Raw genomic sequence first — 16,815 nt, 5'->3', positions numbered from 1 at the left:
ATACATAAAAAGAAGGATCCTTTATTGTATGATTATATGGTGGCGGAACAAACACTGGTAGCAGTTACTTCTGTAAAATAATGGGGAGTATGAATACGGTACGATTTGAAGTGGAATGATCATTTAAAATTAATTGTTGGTAAGGCGGGTGCCACGTTGAGATTCATTGGGAGAGTCCTTAGAAAATGTAGTCCATCAACAGAGAAGGTGCCTTACAGAGCACTCGTTCGACGTATACTTGAGTATTGCTCATCACTGTGGGATCCGTGCCAGGTCGGGTTGACGGAGGAGATAGAGAAGATCCAAAGAAGAGCGGAGCGTTTCGTCACAGGGTTATTTGGTAAGCGTGATAGCGATACGGAGATGTTTAGCTAAGTCAAGTGGCAGACTCTGCAAGAGAGGCGCTCTGCATCGCGGTGTAGCTTGCTGTCCAGGTTCCGAGAGGGTGCGTTTCTGGATGAGGTATCGATGTACTGCTTCCCCCTACTTATACCTCCCGATGGGATCACGAATGTAAAATTAGAGAGATTCGAGCGCGCATGGAGGCTTTCCGGCAGTCGTTCTTCCCGCGAACCACACGCGACTGGAACAGGATGGGGAGGTAATGACTGTGGCGCGTAAAGTTCCCTCCGCCACACATCGTTGGGTGGCTTGCGGAGTATAAATGTAGATGTAGATGTAGTGTAAGCTAGGAACTACATCCTTATCAAACTCACTGGAACCCACTGAAGTATACAACCACAGACACTGATAACTGCTGTCTGGCCCTGTGCTACTCTACCGCAATTGTAAAGAAGTTTGAAGGGTGGCCAGTCATTTGGGATAGCCTCTCTTTCACCTAAAAATGTCAATTATGGACCATATGCACAATAGGACACTCGTGTCACGTTGATGAGAAACGATGACTAGTTTAGTGAATAATAAGGAGGACTGACATTGATTAGGCTCGGCGTTGGTTGTAATGTAGTTTTGGATGCTGTAATGCTGTATTTCTAGGTGAAGGAAAAACTCCCATGTTGGAAATACGTCTTTCTTTTTATCAGCTAAGGATGCTGTCGAGTAAAACAGCAGTCTGCAGTGTAGATAACAATATAGCAGGCAATTTAGAAAATACCAGGGGCAGAGCTCAGGTATGCTGATTGTTAGGCGAAGAGTCCTGGTCACTGCTTCCTCTCACTGGTAGAACGGTGGCAGATGGGCCTCGGAGCAGGGAGTAGGCCGATGTCCCGCATGGATGCGCTTTTTGTGGGACACGAGGCAGTTCGGTGCCCAGGACAGAACCACAGCCTCTACTGCTCTTTCGGCGCTAGTAATTCATCGCTGTAGGGAAGCAACAGCGCTTCAGCTTCGTTGGGTAGCCCTCATACTGTTCTTCCCGTGAGCCTACTGGAGGACGTCGTTTCAGCCTGTGAAAGTAAACTTTCCTCTTCGGTCGCTGTAATGGGTGCACCGCCCAGGTGCTCCAGCTTCTCTGACTGGAATATGTGGAGGATATCGCTCGATTAGATATTAGCTGAGACGTTGCGTCCAGAACGATGAGTCTAAAATATTTGTTCCACACACCCACCCATTGCACTAAATCAACCGTCCCACCAACGATTAAAGTGTAGGACAAACTGCCACCATACAGACGAATACGTAACCGAACGTCGTCAGAATGCAAGGTTAAGATCATGGAGAATGAGAAATACTGAAATCGCTGGTGGGATGATACCTGTCTCTCCCCCAGGACGTGGGGAACACAGGTCCACTTGGAAATCGTTAAACATACTTTGTACTGGTGTTGGCACATCCAACCTGAGTATGCTAAAGTGGGACTTCTCTGGCGTATCTGAGCTCTGCGACTGTGGTGATAGTCATACCATGAACTTCAGCAGATTCACTTTGAGATTCACTACGGGGGAATTTATGGCAATGACACCTAATTCCCGTCATTTGTCAAAATTCAGGGCATATACTATTTGAGATAACTGATGCAACTGGAATTTTCATACCATGATATTATACAAGGTCTCATTAAACACATTAGAATTAATATGGTTCAAATGGCTGTGAGCACTATGGGACGTAACATCTGAGGTCATCAGTCCCCTGGAACTTAGAACTACTTAAACCTAACTAACCTAAGGACATCACACACATCCATGCCCGAGGCAGGATTTGAACCTGCGACCGTAGCAGTCTCGCGGTTCCGCACTGAAGCGCCTAGAAAATGCTGCAAATGGCTCTCAGCACTATGGGACTTAACTGCTGTGGTCATCAGTCCCCTAGAACATAGAACTACTTAAACCTAACTAATCTAAGGACATCACACACATCCATGCCCGAAACAGGATTCGAACCTGCGACCGTAGCGGTCACGCGGTTCCAGACTGTAGCGCCTAGAACCGCACGGCCATTCCGGCCGGCGAAAGCGCCTATAGCCGCAGGGCCATCGCGGCCGGCTAGAATTAATAGGAGTGAAATTCCATATGACTACATTACGTGTTTACTGTAGTCCTCTAAATGACCGACACCTTGGAGGCGCACTCTCAGGCGCATTTATCTACTAAAGAATAACAGTCTCTGTCCAATATCAAATCAAAAATGTATTAAAAAAATTCTTTCACTGCATATGCTATTCGAAGCTATGCTTAACGCAGTTGTGTTAAGTAAATTTTGTAACTGCAATATCATGTTGCAATATCATATTTTTCTATTGATTGTCAGTTTTCATATTCATTATTCGCAAGTAATCACTTCATGCCTGATGAAAATTACTATGCTTGTTAAACACCGATGAAGGGCTTATAAAATAAAATATGTAAGCTGAGAAAAGGTGGATGTGGAAGTTGCTATAATGAAAGAATGCTGTCAGCCAAAACCGGGAGTCATTTCTTAAAGTAATTAAAATAATTAGTCAAATTACCGACAGTTGTAAGGTCAGTAGCTATAGGGTATGAACGAAAATGTAACTCACCAGTAAGCGGGAGGGGGGCTCGCTAGATCTGGCACAGTAACACATACAGTCAGTTGAACAACCGTTGAGGGGTCACTCACTTTCGTTTGTAGCTGCACCTTGGAAAATCGCGTTTCTCATCCGCCATGAAGTGATTTGTTGTTAGTAGCGAATGTAGAAATTGACGATCAACAGCACCAAATAATAACGAATTTTGTAACAAACGTTTTTTTACTTTCATTTAACACAACGGCTTTTAGCAATATCAATACATAAATGTATTTGGCGTGAAAGATTTTTTGTAGGTTTCAAAAAAATCGTTTAAGTTACTTAAGGTTTTTTTAATGTTTTATAATTTTTTATTATACAAAGATTGGTATTCCTTGATACCGAAAAATCTCGTGAGGATGCACCTTTAAAATACAAAACCGCTGATGGGTCTTTTGAAGTACTACAATAAACAGCTATTGTGGTCATATGGACTTTCATTCAGATGAATTTTAATTTGCTAGTAACACTATGTGTTATATTGTGGTGTGAACGTTAAAGCTCCATCAGTCATGTTATTTTAGCTGTGATTGTCCCGCTTCCACCATAGAGTAGTTTGACGATGTTATGTTTTTTCTCGTTAAGTACCATTATGTATTGCAGTTTCTATTGTTATCATTGTTTGGTTTAGAAACGAATAAATAAATAAGTCATTCCCTATGCGACTCCTATATATGCACAAAGTATTTGAGGTTACCCGGAAATACAGGGTAACCAACGAAAGTCGCCTGACGCAGTAAAGACCGCTACGGTCGCAGGTTCGAATCCTGCCTCGGGCATGGATGTGTGTGATGTCCTTAGGTTAGTTAGGTTTAACTAGTTCTAAGTTAGATGGAGAAGAAGTAAAAACTTTGAGGTTCGCCGATGACATTGTAATTCGGACAGAGACAGCAAAGGACTTGGAAGAGCAGTTGAACGGAATGGACAGTGTCTTGAAAGGAGGATATAAGATGAACATCAACAAAAGCAAAACGAGGATAATGGAATGTAGTCAAATTAAATCGGGTGATGCTGAGGGAATTAGATTAGGAAATGAGACACTTAAAGTAGTAAAGGAGTTTTGCTATTTAGGGAGTAAAATAACTGATGATGGTCGAAGTAGAGAGGATATAAAATGTAGACTGGCAATGGCAAGGAAATCGTTTCTGAACAAGAGAAATTTGTTAACATCGAATATAGATTTAAGTGTCAGGAAGTCGTTTCTGAAAGTATTTGTATGGAGTGTAGCCATGTATGGAAGTGAAACATGGACGATAACTAGTTTGGACAAGAAGAGAATAGAAGCTTTCGAAATGTGGTGCTACAGAAGAATGCTGAAGCTAAGGTGGGTAGATCACGTAACTAATGAGGAGGTATTAAATAGGATTGGGGAGAAGAGAAGTTTGTGGCACAGCTCGACTAGAAGAAGGGATCGGTTGGTAGGACATGTTTTGAGGCATCAAGGGATCACAAAAAAGCATTGGAGGGCAGCATGGAGGGTAAAAATCGTAGAGGGAGACCAAGAGATGAATACACTAAGCAGATTCAGAAGGATGTAGGTTGCAGTTGGTACTGGGAGATGAAGAAGCTTGCACAGGATAGAGTAGCATGGAGAGCTGCATCAAACCAGTTTCAGGACTGAAGACCACAACAACAACAACAGTTCTAAGTTGTAGGGGACTAATGACCTCAGCAGTTGAGTCCCATAGTGCTCAGAGCCATTTGAACCATTTTTTGACGCAGTAAACTGAGCGTAGAAATGGTGATAGTAAGTAATGAGTTGCACCATACCATTACTTTCTACAACAGTGGTTCCCAAACTGGGGGTAAAACTAATTTTTCTGATTGGTCTTTTTTGTCACGAAATTAAACAAATTTATTAAAATTTTTTACTGTTATCACTACTTCGTAACCCTGTAAAACTGGTTACATAAACGACGAATAGTTAAATTTTATTTTTCAAGTACCAGAATGCTGCGTTATAAAGTGGGGTTGAGGTTACAACCTGTGAAACAAATCTGAGAACTTCTTCCTTACATCGTCCACCCACCACACACATACTTTGTACCGAGCACCATTGACAGTAAAACTGAAGCATATACTGACATATGTAGACTGAAGCGAAGAATGAAAACTTGTAACAAAGCTGGGATTCAAACCCGATTCTCCTGCTCAGAAGGCAGATGCACCAACCATTAAGCCACTCTGGCACAATGGCTTTGCACATCTTCATGGGCTATCCTAGCACGCCGTCTTACAGAATCCAAATTCCCATTCACCCTTTAGCCCGCTTGGTATTCTCTCTAAACCCGAACAGCACTTTCTCAAAGCCAGTGTGACAGGGTCGGCATATAGGTTAGCGCATCTGCATAGTGAGCAGGATATTCCAGTTCGAACCCCGGTCGTTGTACAAATTTTCATTTGTCCCTTCAGTCTTCATATATACATCACATATGTGTGATACTTGAAAAGATCTCTGGAACCATACAGTTTCATTTAGATCATGTACGTCATATCTTATGAAATTGTCATCCTGGTGTTGTAGGTAGTTCCCGCAACGGACCAGAGATTGCTTACTATTCACTTCGTATCACATTAACAATTTAATTGATAGTACAACAGAACAGTAACTGTGTAATGACTATTAAATCGCTTTAGGACCTACACAGTATTGTTATTATTATGAATATTATTACTGACAGTAGTCACACGCTAAGCGTTAGTAGCATAAAGGCTTCAAATTTCTGTTAGTTCAGATGTAAGGTGTCCAGCGATCAAGTGATATCCAAACAGTAAATACAGTCTGCAGATTTTAACGTGGTTGATATTAAATGGACATGCGAGTTGTGGATCTAGCAGGCATCACTATGGACAGGAGAGGCACGGAGGAAGCATCTCTAGTAACGAGAGTCTGCCCTCAGTGTGGATACTTGGCTTCCTTTCCTGAGAAGAAGTTGTGTGTAGGCAGCACTCGCAGTGCACTGAGAACCGTTTCACTAATGTAGAAAAAGAGGTTGTCAGAAGTAAACAGTACCAACTGACACATTGGCTCATTAGTTCGTAATAAAGCACCCACAAAAACAAAATATCATTATCTTTAGTCTTTTTAAAAATAAAATTATGCAAATAAAATTATTTTCCATTTTGAAGCTTAGTTGGGGACGGAGGAGGTGTACTAGCTTATAACAGACTGCGCGCAAGGGTAATGGTTTCGGAAAGATTGGGAACCACTGCTCTACAAGTATGCGACTTAATCGATGTGTAGCGAAGGAACCCATTTTTGTTTCTTACACGGTCGATCTCCGTAGTATTGTGATGTCTGTTGTTCATGAACTCAAATTCAATGGCCGTTTCCCATTGTCTGTGAAGCTCGGTATTCACTTCACAAAACAGCATCAACATAGGCTCGTGTGCTCATAGTACTGAATTTCGTACTTAAGTGTCTACTTAGTATTTGTTTTATTACTCTGCTTTGTTTCCATGACACAGGGAAATTTCTAGATGACAGCTTGGATATTTTTATCATTGTGTGTTCTTTCACAATACGGGTCAGGCATCTAAAGGCGAAGTATGATTCACATTTTAAAATAAATGTGTGGTGGCGTTCTCGGCTTATACTTTTTAATTTGGCTAATCGGACTTCATTTATTTCAAACTATTGTCAACTGAGCGTCCGGCACTGTTTCCATTCATATCTCGTAGTTGCTGTAGATAGTACTGCGAACTCACTAGCGATTATTATGAACGATATTGACTAAGCAATCAATATGAGTTCATATGTGTATTCTATTTTGCACCATTATACGACTCCACATAAGCCACCAGCAAATGTTCTGTGTTATTGCAGTCATCTTCAAATACAAGTAATTTTTATAAACTGGCAGTTACATTATACTAGAGGTTGAAAATAACGTTTCAGTAGTAAGTTTCTTTTATTATCACGGCCGGTTTCGGGCTCTCATAAGCCGATCCTCAAGTGTCGCAACTGTGCTGTGGTCCCCGAGCTCCGCGGTGGACGTGCACTTAACAACTGACGCGGTATTTTCAACCTCTAGTGTAATTCTCAGTTGTGGATGTTCGTCCAACAGGATTGTTTGCAGTCACATTTTCATTAAGTTTTTAGCTAGATTCTTGTGACTCAAATTTATTTTCTCTGTAAAGCTTTACTTTCAAGTATCAAACTGCCCACCAAAGAGCGAGATTCTCAGAGCAGTTAGCCACCTGAGCATCCCACCACCCGCAAAAAAAATTTGGCTTACCAATAAGCGCGACAACCTTGTGCAATCATTCACCATCGTAAAAATTTTTTAAAAAGTCCTCATATGCTAAATGACCATAATTTTTACAAGTGGACAGAGAAATCGCCTACATTGAGTATAAATAAGAATACAGACTGTCAAATCTTTGTTAACAGTGAAACATTTAGGTGTAAGAGAGAAAATACTGATGTTTTAATTTTTGTTGGTATTTACAAAAATAAAACACAATGCATAAAGTACACTCACCGTATGTGTTGCCTTACTTATATCATGTGGTGTGCTTTTATGTGTAAATTTTCGTGTCTAAATTTTACGCTTCCCTACAAGACAAATTATGTTGAACATCCGTTGTGAAGTATGTTTTGCACTTATTATTAACTTTATTATTTGTAGTTCCATTATTCCGACACTAAACTGAAACATTTTTATGGCGGTTGATATCTCGTAGCCATACATTTAGAATTCGGTATTGGGGTAAGCAAAAGACTCTGTACTGACGTTCCATCTAGTGTGAAAACAACACCATTTGTCGGTGACGTTCAGTTCCGTTCACTTAACGTCTAACGATAATCTTTTTGTAGGCAGGAATGTGACGCCATTATACGGTAACTGTCTTGTGGATAAAATAAAAAATTTAAATTTCGTATGGCACTGTTGACTAGGATATCCCACGGGGTGGGTTCAACCACTCCTTTCGGAAAGGGCGTTCTTCATCCGCGTGCATTGGCTCCTTTCTTTCGGATATGTAAGAGTTGTGTCGTATGTGTTTGAAGAGATTGGGTGAGTGTAATAGAAGCACGTGTAATGTACAGTTGTGGTTATATACGAATTAGGTTTCTTTAAGAGTACGCCGATGCAATAGATCCGTAGTTAACTACCGTATACAACCGCTCACTCGACAAAAAATCAGCACCCAAAAACAGGAAATTTGCGCATCTTACACCAATATTCAAGAAAGACCATAGGAATAATCCACTAAATCACCGTTCCATATCATTAACGTCGGAATGCAGCAGGATTTTGGAACATGTGTTGTGTTAAAACATTATGAATTAACTCGAAGAGAACGTTCACTTGACACGTAGTCAACGAGGCTTTAGAAATCATCGTTCTTGTGAAACAGAACTAGCTCTTTACTCTCACGAAGTGTTGAGTGCTATCAACAAGATCAACTGTTTCCGCATTCCTAGATTTCCAGGATGCTCTCGACACTGTACCTCAGAAATGGTCCGTAATCAAACTGCATGTTTATGAAATATCGCCTCAGTTTTGCTACTGTATTTGTGGTTTTCGGTCGTAGAGGTCGTAGTTTGTAATAATGACGTAAAGTCATTGAGTAAAACAAAAGCGATTTCTCGTTTCCCACAAATTGGTTTTGTACTTCCTCCTTTTTTCCTTACGTAAATAAACGATTTAGGAGACAATCTGAGTAGCCGTCGTAGGTTATTTGCAGATGATGTTATCGTTTATAGTTTAGTAAAGTTATCGGAAGATCAAAAAATTACAGAACGGTTTAGAAAAGATACCTGAATGGTGCGAAAATTGGCAGTTGACGAGAAATAAAGAAAATCGTGAGTTCATACACGTTAAACTTCGGTTGCATGATAAATCAATCAGATCTAAAGGCCGCGAAATCAATTACATACCTAGCAATTGCAATTACGAATAACTTAAATTGGAAAGAACACATAGGAAATGTTGTGGAGAAGTTGAACCATAGGTTGAGTTTTATTGGCAGAACACTTAGAAGATGTAACAGATCTACTGAAGAGACTGCCTACACTGCGCCTGTCCGTCCTCTTTCGTAGTACTGTTGCGCAGTCCCGGATCCTTACGAGATAGGACTAACGGAGTACATCGAGAAAGTTCAAAGAAGTGCAGAAATACGGAGCAGAGTGTCACGGACAAGATACAGGATTAGGGGTGAAGACGAAGGCGTCTTTCGTTGCGGCGGAATCTTCTCACGAAGTTTTAGTCTCCTACTTTCTTCTCGGAATGCGGAAATGTTTCGTTGACACCGACCTACATAGGGAGAAACGATGGAAATCCGACTTCACACGAAAATATATGTGCTCGCCTTTTTCTCTTGCGTTGTTCTAGAGTAGAATTATTATGAAGGTGATTCGATGAACACTGTTCCAGGCACTTAAGTACAACTTGCAGATCAGCCATTAGATGTAGATTGTGTTTTATGCTGAAAACAGAGGAAGGAGGCGAAACCCGATGACGACACATAGTCTACCCCTCTCAAAGAGCAAGAAGGGGAGGCCCCGTCAACGGATTGTAATGCATATGTGCATTCCCTTCACGTGTTTAAGCCAAGTATTATGCAAATTTATGCGATCGGAAATGCTCAGTAGCAGCAAGGATACATGTACATTCTACAATTAAGCGTCAGTAAGAAGCATTATTGATGAAATCATAAGAGGAAATGTTGTGCAACCTTAGTAGGGACAAGATCCGACTATTCGATAGTAGGATCTTACAATCTGAGACAGTATTCCAAAACAAAGTTCCGTCACAATGTCCGCAAACGTGACGTCAGATTCGCCTAGCAACAGCGATCTGAACGCCCATTGGCTGAAAGTTTGGATACACACAAACACACACATACACACACATATATATATACAGGGTGTTTCAAAAATGACCGGTATATTTGAAACGGCAATAAAAACTAAACGAGCAGCGATAGAAATACACCGTTTGTTGCAATATGCTTGGGACAACAGTACATTTTCAGGCGGACAAACTTTCGAAATTACAGTAGTTACAATTTTCAACAACAGATGGCGCTGCAAGTGATGTGAAAGATATAGAAGACAACGCAGTCTGTGGGTGCGCCATTCTGTACGTCGTCTTTCTGCTGTAAGCGTGTGCTGTTCACAACGTGCAAGTGTGCTGTAGACAACATGGTTTATTCCTTAGAACAGAGGATTTTTCTGGTGTTGGAATTCCACCGCCTAGAACACAGTGTTGTTGCAACAAGACGAAGTTTTCAACGGAGGTTTAATGTAACCAAAGGACCGAAAAGCGATACAATAAAGAATCGGTTTGAAAAATTTCAACGGACTGGGAACGTGACGGATGAACGTGCTGGAAAGGTAGGGCGACCGCGTACAGCAACCACAGAGGGCAACGTGCAGCTAGTGCAGCAGGTGATCCAACAGCGGCCTCGGGTTTCCGTTCGCCGTGTTGCAGCTGCGGTCCAAATGACTCCAACGTCCACGTATCGTCTCATGCGCCAGAGTTTACACCTCTATCCATACAAAATTCAAACGCGGCAACCCCTCAGCGCCGCTACCATTGCTGCACGAGAGACATTCGCTAACGATATAGTGCACAGGATTGATGACAGCGATATGCATGTGGGCAGCATTTGGTTTACTGACGAAGCTTATTTTTACCTGGACGGCTTCGTCAATAAACAGAACTGGCGCATATGGGGAACCGAAATGCCCCATGTTGCAGTCCCATCGTCCCTGCATCCTCAAAAAGTACTGGTCTGGGCCGCCATTTCTTCCAGAGGAATCATTGGCCCATTTTTCAGATCCGAAACGATTACTGCATCACGCTATCTGGACATTCTTCGTGAAATTGTGGCGGTACAAACTGCCTTAGACGACACTGCGAACACCTCGTGATTTATGCAAGATGGTGCCCGGCCACATCGCACGGCCGACGTCTTTAATTTCCTGAATGAATATTTCGATGATCGTGTGATTGCTTTGGGCTATCCGATACATACAGGAGGCGGCGTGGATTGGCCTCCCTGTTCGCCAGACATGAACCCCTGTGACTTCTTTCTGTGGGGACACTTGAAAGACCAGGTGTACCGCCAGAATCCAGAAACAATTGAACAGCTGAAGCAGTACATCTCATTTGCATGTGAAGCCTTTCCGCCAGACACGTTGTCAAAGGTTTCGGGTAATTTCATTCAGAGACTACGCCATATAATTGCTACGCATGGTGGATATGTGGAAAATATCGTACTATAGAGTTTTCCAGACCGCAGCGCCATCTGTTGTTGAAAATTGTAACTACTGTAATTTCGAAAGTTTGTCTGCCTGAAAATGTACTGTTGTCCCAAGCATATTGCAACAAACAGTGTATTTCTATCGCTGCTCGTTTAGTTTTTGTTGCCGTTTCAAATATACCGGTTATTTTTGAAACACCCTGTATATATATATATGGAGGGAACGAGAAATGTGTCCTTATTGGCTGAGGGAGAAAGGTGGGGTGGTCTCTCTTGTCCTTGGGGAAGACATGGCGAGTTATTCACGAGGAGCCAGGCAAAACGCACGGTCGAGTTACCGGGGCGGCTCTAAAAAACTGTCGCGAGTGCATATTTCAGATGTTAAACAAAATATAAAGTGAACTCATTAGTTACAAGAACGCCACGTGTCGTGGGCAGTGTGTATCATTAACTAAAGTCAGAAAACTTCGTTAATGTGTGTAAAGGATCGAATATAACGGCGTAGTCCAGAGCCATCATATTCTGTGACGTGTGTGACAGAGCAATTTCTGTATTAAAACAAGTATAGCACAGACGTTGTTGACAACTAACAGCTGGCATCGCTAAACACTCCACTTCAGCAGGATCACCACCTACATGGAACCTGGCGACTGAGCGCTACTGCTGTGCTACGAGGGACTTGTCGAAGCAGCAAGACATCAGGTTAATGATACCGCCCAGAGAAGTACTTCCTTCTCGCTACAATGCCAATGAGCGTGTTGTAGCGTCATCATCAACAGTGTCACATGCTCTCAGTTCATGCTACACAACGCAGACATTTGGAATGTGATTCAGGAGATTGGCGAAATGACTGGTGATCAGGATCTTTACACCACCACCTCACCTCTCCTTGCCGGCCAAATACTCGGACTGAAACTTTCCCCCATCGTCACGATTCGATGCAACTTTTCTCCGAGTGGCACACCGCCGCACACACGTGTGTTAGCCAGCTTCGCTACGGACGCGCATGTACGTAAACACATTTTGTAAGCAAGCACTCACCTGGTGGTCGTAGCGGGAAGAAGAAGACGCAGGAGCGCGTCGGATGGACAGCACTGCGCGCTCTGGAGTTGGTAGCAAGAAACTTTCGTTACTGTAATGCATGTTGTGAGAGGCCTTCAGCCCACTTCCCGTTGAATAAGACGATGTAAGGACTTGGTTTCCTGGCGGTACGAACCGCAGCAGATATGTTACGGAACTAGTGAATGTTTCGTCAGCCGAATGTCTTCCATGACCGTCTTTGATTCCTTTGCTATTGACAGAGTGCCCGCAAGCTCCAAACGCACACATTAATGACAGTGTGAGTCTAAAGCTACAGACTGGCTTCACTATACACTGAAGCGCCAAAGAAACTGATATAGGCATGCGTATTCAAGTACAAGGATATGTAAACAGGAAGAATACGGCGCTACCTACATAAGACAACAAGTGTCTGGCGCATTTGTTAGATCGGTTGCTGCTGCTACAATGGTAGGTTATCAAGTATTAAGTGAGTTTCAACGTAGTGTTACAGTCGGCGCACTAGCGATGGGCCACAGCATCTCCGAATCCATGGACCCTTCATATAAGCAGGACACTGTTCAAGATGGTGGAGGCTCTGTAACAGTGTGGGTAGTGTGCAGCATGGGAGGCCAGATAAGTGTAGATACGACTCTGACAGGTGAAACGTACGTAAGCGTTCTGTCTGATGGGCAATTCCAGCAGGACAATGCGACACCCCACATAGCCAGAATTACTGCAGAGTGGCTGCAGATACATGCTTCTGAGTTTAAACACCTCCACTTTTAACACTTCTACTTAATTATTATCTACTCGTCGGTAAGGTAGTCCTCAAAACTTCGAAGACAGATGAACTGACTTATCAAAAGTGCATGTCATCTGATGGTATCTACAATCATAAGTAGAAGGTTAAAACGAAATTTTTCTCCACACAACTGAAATATTCGTAGGTTTTTCTGGATCTTCATGAAGTGTGTGGTTTACAATGAGAGTAATCGGATCCAGTTTTTAAACATTTATTCTTCCGTTCGTAACAGCTGATCAAATTCATCATGACACATTGCAAAGAGGCCGAGTTGTACAGTATGTCTTCGTAAAACAACTGACTGGTTCACAAATCAAGAAACATACTTTTTCACAACTTTGAATCTTAGTGAAATAATATTCAAGTAACTAACACAGGCTACACTTCAAGATATCAGCTCAAACTGCCCGTCCCAGCAGCCTCGCTGCTTCCCTATTTATGTATTCTAAATAATGGATGGTCACTTTGACTATTATTACTTAATAATGATGACATAATTTTAATCGTATTTACAAGTAAAAGTTCCAAAGCTAAGATGCTCTGATTGCACAGAATAATACGTCTAAAATTACAGAATTGAATAACATGTGAAATTTATAATGTAAAAATGTTTTTTAAATGTGAAAATTCCATCTAAATATGAGTACAATAATGAACTTCACAAAATTTATTAATATGCGCTAATTACACAACGACTCACATTCTTAACAATAATTGAAGCTAAGAGGGTAAAACGAAAAAGGTTTTGATTGACAGAATTTGTAACAGATGCCTAGAATTTTATGGTTAGGCGTATATATGGTTACAACAACACTAGTTTCATTAATAAAGTCATTAAGACAGAATGTTCTTTACAGCTTTCATCCTAAATTTACGTTGTACAATATGTGCCTTCATTTGCAAGCGACAGAATAACTTCTTGAATGAGTAAACTACATTCGTAAAAGTCCAATTATTTGAATAATTACAGTTGGTGATTAATACCATATTTTTTATTTCTGCCATTTTCACTAATTCATGTCTTTCCCATTACTACAATGAATGCCACAGTTTGTTAAATACATCGTCGTTTGTGTTATTTTGTAATAGTGTCTGCTAATGAGTCTCCAGTTTAGTGACATTTTTATGAAATTCACGAATCACCACAATACTAATCATTTTAAAGTGAGGTATTGTTCTACACGAAGTCTGGGAATCGAAGTTTTCGTTAAGTCTTTGTATATTAGGTATATTACACGCTGACCACCAGACACCCCAGACACGAACATAGCATATCTGGGATGCCTTGCAACGAGCTGTTCAGACCTCCACAATTTCGTACTCTTACGGATTTATGGACAGCCATGCGGGATTCATGGTGTCAGTTCCCTCCAGCACTACTTTAGACATTAGTCGATTCCATACCAGCTCGTGATGCGTCACTTATGCGTCCTCGCGGGGGGGCCCTACACGATATTAGGTAGGTGTACCAGTTTCTTTAGTTCTTCATTATATGTGTGTGTGTGCGTGCTAATGGTAATATGTATCAGAGAAGTATTGAACGTTATCTTCAGGTAACAACAACAAAATACTGCCCATCGTTGTATAAATGCTTTCTTGCTTAGCTTAAGGTTGCCACAGGAAAATCGTAACACGGTCCCTGACTTCAGCCGTCGCACGGACGCCAAAATGGAAAATATTGAAATAAACGATATCGGAATTGAAAAACAACTGCTATCACTTAGTAGCGGAAAAGCATCCGGACCAGACGATACCCTTAAGATTCTACAGTGATTATGCTAAAGAACTTGCCCCCTTTCTATGAGCAATTTATCGTAGATCGCTGGAAGAACGTAAAGTACCTAGCGACTGGAAGAAAGCGCAGGTCGTTCCCATTTTCAAGAAGGGTCATAAATCAGATGCGAATAATTATAGGCCTATTTCGCTTACGTCAATCTGTTGTAGAATAATGGAACATGTTTTGTGTTCTCGTATTATGACGTTCTTAGATAATACAAATCTCCTTCATCATAACCAACATGGATTCCGCAAACAGAGATCATGTGAAACTCAGCTCGCCCTATTTGCCCAAGAAATTCACAGTGCCGTAGACACTGGCGAGCAGATTGATGCCGTATTCCTGGACTTTAGGAAGGCATTTGATACGGTTCCGCACTTACGTTTAGTGAAAAAAATACGAGCTTACGGAATATCGGACCAGGTTTGTGATTGGATTCAGGATTTCCTAGAAGAAAGAACACAACATGTCATTCTTAACGGTTCAAAATCTGCAGATGTAGAGGTAATTTCGGGAGTACCGCAGGGAAGCGTGATAGGACCTTTATTGTTTACAATGTACATAAATGACTTAGTTGACAACATCGGTAGCTCCGTGAGGCTATTTGCAGATGACACGGTTGTCTACAAGAAAGTAGCAACATCAGAAGACTCGTACGTACTCCAGGAGGACCTGCAGAGGATTAATGCATGGTGCGACAGCTGGCAGCTTTCCCTAAACGTAGATAAATGTAATATAATGCGCATACATAGGGGCAGAAATCCATTCCAGTACGATTATGCCATAGGTGGTAAATCATTGGAAGCGGTAACGACCGTAAAATACTTAGGAGTTACTATCCGGAGCGATCTGAAGTGGAATGATCACATAAAACAAATAGTGGGAAAAGCAGGCGCCAGGTTGAGATTCATAGGAAGAATTCTAAGAAAATGTGACTCATCGACGAAAGAAGTAGCTTACAAAACGCTTGTTCGTCCGATTCTTGAGTATTGCTCATCAGTATGGGACCCTTACCAGGTTGGATTAATAGAAGAGATAGACATGATCCAGCGAAAAGCAGCGCGATTCGTCATGGGGACATTTAGTCAGCGCGATAGCGTTACGGAGATGCTGAACAAGCTCCTGTGGCGGACACTTCAAGAAAGGCGTTACGCAATACGGAGAGGTTTATTATCGAAATTACGAGAGAGCACATTCCGGGAAGAGATGGGCAACATATTACTACCGCCCACATATATCTCGCGTAATGATCACAACGAAAAGATCCGAGAAATTAGAGCAAATACGGAGACTTACAAGCAGTCGTTCTTCCCACGCACAATTCGTGAATGGAACAGGGAAGGGGGGATCAGATAGTGGTACAATAAGTACCCTCCGCCACACACCGTAAGGTGGCTCGCGGAGTATAGATGTAGATGTAGATGTAGATGTAAAATGAAAACAGTAGTCCGTGGATGGATGAAAAATCAAAAGAGTTACCAAATACCAAGGCTTTTCTTTGTCTCATCTCTTGCACAATCTTCACCTTGTAAGATGCAAACAAATCCTGAAGCTCCAGTTTCCCATAGTAGACTATTATTTATATTTGTTGCCTTTCAGTAAAGTTTGAACACAAATGCCTCATAAACTGCAATCAGTTCTTTTAATAATCACACTTAAAAAAAAAATTGTGGTAAGATCCTTTGGGACTAAACTGCTGAAGTCATCGGTCCCTAAGCTTGCACACTACTTAATCAAACCTGAACTAACTTACGCTAAGGACAACACACACACATCTATGCCCGAGGGAGGACTCGAACCTCCGACGAGTGGAGCTGTGCGAACCGTGACAAGACGCCCATGACCGCGTCGCTAACCTGCGCGTCAAACATAGTGAAAGCGGATCGACTATCGAGAGTCGGCCGAAACTGCTGCGAAGCTTAGTGATATCACCTCTGACTCAGTCTATTTTCTCTCGCTATCTGATCGTTAGTACGTTACGACTTTGTATCAGTA

This window comes from Schistocerca serialis, chromosome 7 (assembly GCF_023864345.2).
Source record: "Schistocerca serialis cubense isolate TAMUIC-IGC-003099 chromosome 7, iqSchSeri2.2, whole genome shotgun sequence".
Taxonomy (NCBI): domain Eukaryota; kingdom Metazoa; phylum Arthropoda; class Insecta; order Orthoptera; family Acrididae; genus Schistocerca; species Schistocerca serialis.
Note: the sequence above shows the minus strand (reverse complement) of the source record.